This window comes from Rousettus aegyptiacus, unplaced genomic scaffold, assembly GCF_014176215.1.
Source record: "Rousettus aegyptiacus isolate mRouAeg1 unplaced genomic scaffold, mRouAeg1.p scaffold_m13_p_10, whole genome shotgun sequence".
Taxonomy (NCBI): domain Eukaryota; kingdom Metazoa; phylum Chordata; class Mammalia; order Chiroptera; family Pteropodidae; genus Rousettus; species Rousettus aegyptiacus.
The window spans coordinates 37754944-37760806 of NW_023416285.1; the positions used below are offsets into that span (position 1 = coordinate 37754944).

At 32.8% G+C, this 5863-nt stretch overlaps 1 pseudogene; it reads left to right on the top strand.

Annotated features, from left to right (window-relative positions):
- Positions 1-2589: 2589 nt before the first annotated feature.
- LOC118609004 lies at positions 2590-2708 on the top strand (annotated as a pseudogene).
- Positions 2709-5863: the final 3155 nt, after the last annotated feature.

Here is a 5863-nt window from a genome sequence, read left to right on the forward strand (position 1 = left end):
ATGTTAAACAATGTGAACATGTTGAATTGTGCATAGATATTTTCTGACCACACGTTAGGAGCAGTCTAGCCAAATAAGTTAATCGTATTTTTTGATATTTCTGTATGATTGAACAAAGTGAGTACTCTACCATTTCCTCAGTTGGCTTTCAAAATGCCATACACTTCCCATTTTTTTCTCCTGATTATTGGCTTCTTCATGAGTGTTTCTTCCCATGGCATTTAGTATTTTCCCAAATTGCCACTCTAGATAATATCATCAAGTTGCATGGTTTAAATGGAATTGACATGGTAACGATTCCAAAATTAATGATTACAGCCCTAACTATCCTCCTGAGATCCAGAGTAATAAAACCAACTACCTTCTCACCATTTCCAATGGGATGTCTAATAAGCTTCTCAAAATTAACAGATATGAAAAATAAGTCTCAATAATGCTACACTTGCCAAATAAAAACCTTCTTCATGTGGTCTTCTCATTCAGTAAACGTTGCCACCCTTAACCAGATTTTACAGAAAAAAAAAAAAAATACAGGATTTGTTTATGATTCTTTCTCTCTCCTACATCTCCATAGCCCATCCATACCCCCACCCCTTAAAAAAATTCTGAAAGAGCTACCTTCACAATATAAACCAAATATTAAACACTGCTACCACCCTGGTTTAAGCGATAACCATCATGTAAGGAATACTGAAGACTTCTGTTTCCTCACTTGCTTACTTTTTTCCTAGAGTCTATTGCTTATATATCAGCCACATTATTTTTAAAATATGCACATAAGATTATATTATATCTCTGCCCAAACTCTCCAAAGACTTCCCTATGCAAATAAATTAAAATCTAAACTCCTTACCATGTTCCTCAAGGCTCTACATAATCTTTCCCTACCTCCTCTTTGAATTTCTCTTCTATAACTATTCCTCTAAATCATTTTGCAAATCCCTCACTGGTATTATTGCTGCTTTTCAAACACATAAAGTTCTTTATTTCTTTCAGGCCTGTGTATTATCTCTACCTTCTGCTTGAAACACTTTCCCTTTACATCGCTTCTTGGTTTGTGCCATTGCTTCATTCAGATCTTTGCTCAGATTTCCTCAAAGAATTCTTTCACTCTTTCAAAAGTCATTATATTTCACCACTTTGTACCTCTCTCTCTGCTTTTTGAAAAATAGAACTCATTGTAACCTGGCATATTTATATGTATTTGTTTATTTGTTCATTGTTTATATCTTTCAATAAAACACAATTCCTTTGTGGAATTTTATTGATCTTAGTCCAAAAAATATCATCACTGTTGATAATCAATGACTGGCACATAATAGGTACCCAAAAAGTATTTTTGAATAAATGTCAAACTGTGGGTAGGAGATCTTGGCATTATTTAAAAATCTGTGTTCTACAAAGGGCTCTGCCTTAGTATAAAATGTCATGAAATACTTGTTACGAATTTGAGTTGAAGTTATTTTATTATAATTTTTCAATCTAGGGTTTTGAAGCCATAAATAATTCACATCTCATATGTTACTAGAATTCTTTTTTACAGCATCATCTAAGCTTCTGTTTAAATAACTTCATTTTTCAGACCCACTATCTTTAAAAGTAGTCTAAGCTATTAGAAAATTATTTTCTATTTTCAGTTATTTATTAAATACATTCTGTTCTTTGCTTAAGAAAACATTTTAAAAAAATTCATATTGCCTTTAAGGCACAAAATGGTTAAAGCTATTTTAACACAGGGCCCTTGACATTTTTACTCAGGGACATTTGACATGACCCCCTAAAAAACCTGTACCATTAGAGTTCAAGTTGTTTTGCCTTCTTAGATGTCTTTGTTTTTAAACAGGAAATGTGCAGAGCAGACATCCTACACCATCCCGGAGTTAAATACTCTTTATCATTACTCTTAAACTTTAACTCCTTATCCCATCTCTAAGGCTTACTATATTTCCAGTATACCCTGGTGATAGAAATCAGAGAGATAGTAAAAGCCAGCAATGTCTGTTGCTCCTATTATTTGATTGTAAAAGTTAAAAAATCTTTTAAATTTGACATATAAAAACATCTTTTGTGTCAAAACATCTGTAATTAGTTTGGCCCTTCCAAATTATCATCTTTTATCCCTGCTAATAAACAAAATGTATAACAATTTTAACATTATATGAAAGACCCTCCAGCATTTTACTCAAACTTCTTCCTATTTTTTTTTCTCCTACAAACTCTTACTCCATACTCCGACTACATATACTGTTTCCTTTCATCTTTTAAACCTTCGTAAGCAGTCTTGATAACCATTTGCCTCCTGCTTTTGGTTCATAGGCAAATTTCAGCTCAAAGGGCAGTTTCTCTGAAAAGGCTTTCTCAATTCCCAACAAAGTTTGTTATTCTCTCCCCTGCTGAACCAGTAAAGTTTGTATATGCCTCCACTACAGCACTCATCATATCATGTTATAATCCTTGATATATGTGTTTATCTTCTAGTTATGTACACGTTGCTAAGAGCTATGTCCCTGGTGAGCTAGATATTTGACAGTGTCGAGAATATGTGACTGTGAATTACATTGTAATGCACTGATTAGAAATTAAGATCCAGTCTGTGGCCATGCCACCCTGAACAAGCCCAATCCTGTTTGATCTCGGAAGCTAAGCAGGGCTGGGCTTGGTTAGTACTTGGATGGGAGACCACCTACAAAGACCAGGAGCTGTAGGCCTAAGAAATAAAAAATAAAGAATTGTAAGTTGACAAGGTTCTTGCAATCTGTGAGGTCAACCAAGGCAACCAAGGGTTGCCTCACCTAAAAATATTAATAAAAAAAAAAAAAAAAAGAAGAAAGAAAGACATTAAGATCCAAAATGGGTCCACAGTTTTGGGGTGATAGAAAATAGCACATGATAACTAGATCTACATCTATAGCCTTTTGTAAGAGTCACAGCTATGCTGGACCAAACTTGGTATAAATAACTGCAACAACTAACTATAGGAGCTTCTCCTAGCTGTTGGAGACCATATTTTGGTTCTCTTGAAACAAGGGATATGTTCAAATGCTGTGTAATGATTGTATAATTGCATTGGAGTTACTCTTGCTCCTTTGTCACTTAAGTAGAGCAGGTTAAGAAAAGAACAAGGTGTAATATACTCTGGTAAGTAGATCTATATATAAGGTTTATTTTTTCACTTTATTATTTTCCCAATTGTTTTATTCTCAGAATAAGTGGGAGAATAGACAACTAACTATAGTATGATTCAGAGTCCTATTGAATTGAGTGTCAAATATCAGAAGAGCCAATTGTTTACTTGAAGTCGAAGATAATTTTATTCATTCTTTATATACTTATTCATTCATTCACGGAGTACCTTTATGTTGTATAAGAAGACAGACAAAATCACTGACCTCATGGATATTTTAAGTAAATTCATAGCTATAGAGATTTAAAAGCCGTTATAATCAACCAACTACTATAAGTAGTCTTAGAAAAGTTCCAGAATCCTAGAATCCTCATCATTTACAGCAGAGAATGGCTATGCTATCTCGTTAGATAATGCGTTTTTCTCTTTTTCATGGACATATATGTAAATTATATTTCCCAGACTCTTGCAAGCAGGCATGGCCACACACTAAGTTCTAGATAATGGGATATGAGCACATATTTATGTGCTGAACTCTCGAAATTGAGCCATGAAAACCTCCTATAAGGGATGCTCCATATTCTTTCCTTTTTTGTCAGACTGGGGTTACTAATTAGTAATTAACCATGATTACTGCCTCCATATGAAATATAATCAAAATTCCAAAACTTAAAAGAGTATAGAATATTTAAATTCAGGACACAAGAAAAGTAATACTGGATATATAACGTTTTTTTTTTAATTTGTTTTATTTGTTTTGCAACTAGATTGACTAGAATGAGGTAGAAGGGTTGTTATAACTAATAAGAGGGAGGAAAACAATAAGACCATGTAGGCTTCTCTAAGAAAGAAAGGAAAACATGATTTGGGGCCTAAGAAAGGGCCTTCTCTATAAAGGAAAGTACTCTGCAATTTTGGGATGAAAACTATTTGGGAGAAGGGAATTTGAGAGTAGGCTTCCATTTATTATGTATAAATCCCAAGGCTTAAAATACTGTCTGCCACAAAGTAGGTACTCCATAAATATCTATTAGGTGAATGAGTGAATTTCTAATACTTACAGTCTCTCAATCTAATCATAATGTCATTGTTGAACATGGATACATTCTAATATGACAAGTGATTAAAGAACTGTTATGATAATTGTGCATCGCATTCTCCCATTGCCACAGAATATCTTTAAGCATTTACAATTCTCTTAATGTTACTAATTATCAAGAATTTCTAAAGTGGCACCAAGTCCAGATTATGTTCCTCATCTCAACTGTTGAAGCAATCATTTTAGACATTTTTTACAGAACTGGAGGACAGAGGAGTAAATTGTCCAGAAAATTGACAGTGACAGCAATGGGAAAGCGAGCTTAGAAAATCAGTCACAAAAAGAGGACAGCAAAGAACATCTTCTACATATGTAAAGAGATCCTGGCAAAGAACATCAATCTACTACATTTCTCTGCCACTCAACCAGGGTTTTGTTGAACTGTAGAGTTCTGTGATGTGTCAGTAGGGGTTCTTCAAGAGACACTAATTGGAAATATACATATATAGTTTTTTGTTGTTGTCGTTGTTTGTTTTGCCTGATTGCTCTGGTAAGGATTTTCAGAACTATGTTGAACAGAAGCGGTGACAGTGGATGTCCTTGTCTTGTTCCTGGTCATAGAGGAAGATCTTTTAATTTTTCACCATTGAGTATAATATTAGCTGTGGGTTTATCTTATATGACCATTATTATATTAAGGTGCATTCCTTCTATACCTAATTTAGTACGACTTTTTATAATGAACAGATGTTAAATTTTGTCAAATGTTTTTCCCTTATCTATTGAGATGCTCCTATGATTTTTTCTTTCATTCCGTTAATGTGTTATATCATGTTAACTGATTTGCGTATGTTGAGCCATCCTTAACAGCAGGTATAAATCCTATTTGATCATGGTGACAAATCCTTTTAATATGTTGCTGAATTTTATTTGCTAGTATTTTATTTTAACAATTTGCATTTACATTTATCAGGGATATTAATCTATAGTTTTCTGGTAGTATCTTTTTTGGCTTCATAAAATGAGTTAGGGAGTGTTGCCTATTCTTCAATATTTTGGAATATTTGAGAAAGATTTATGTTAATTCTTTTTTGAATGTTTGGTAACTTCATTACTGAAGCCATCTAATCCTAGTCTTTATCCAAAGATTTTCATTAATAATTATTTCTCTTTCTAGTCATTAGTCTATTCAGAACTTTTTATTTTTTTAATTCAGTCCTGGCAATTTATATGTTTTTAAGAATTTTTCCATTTTTCTAAATTATCTAGTTTGTTGCCATATAGTCGTTTATAGTAGCCTCTTATGATTCTTTATATTTTTTGGTATCAGTTGTAATTTTAATTTATAATTTTGTTGATTTGAATTCTCTTTTATTCCTTATTTTATCTAACAGTTTGTCAATTTTGTCCAAAGATCTAATTCTTAGTTTGGTTAAATTTTTCTATTGTTTCTCTGTTCTCCATTTTATTTGTTTCTGCTCTAATCTCTATTTTTTCCTTTCTGCTAACTTTGGATTCAGTTTGTTCTTCTTTTTCTGGTTTCTTAAGGCACAGGATTAGGTGGTTTATTTGGTATCTTTCTTCTTAATGTAGACATTTATTGCTATAAACTTACTTCTTAGAGCTGCTTTTGATACATCCCATAAATTTTGGTATGTTGTGTTCCCATATTAGTTTTTCTCAAGATACTTTTTAATTTT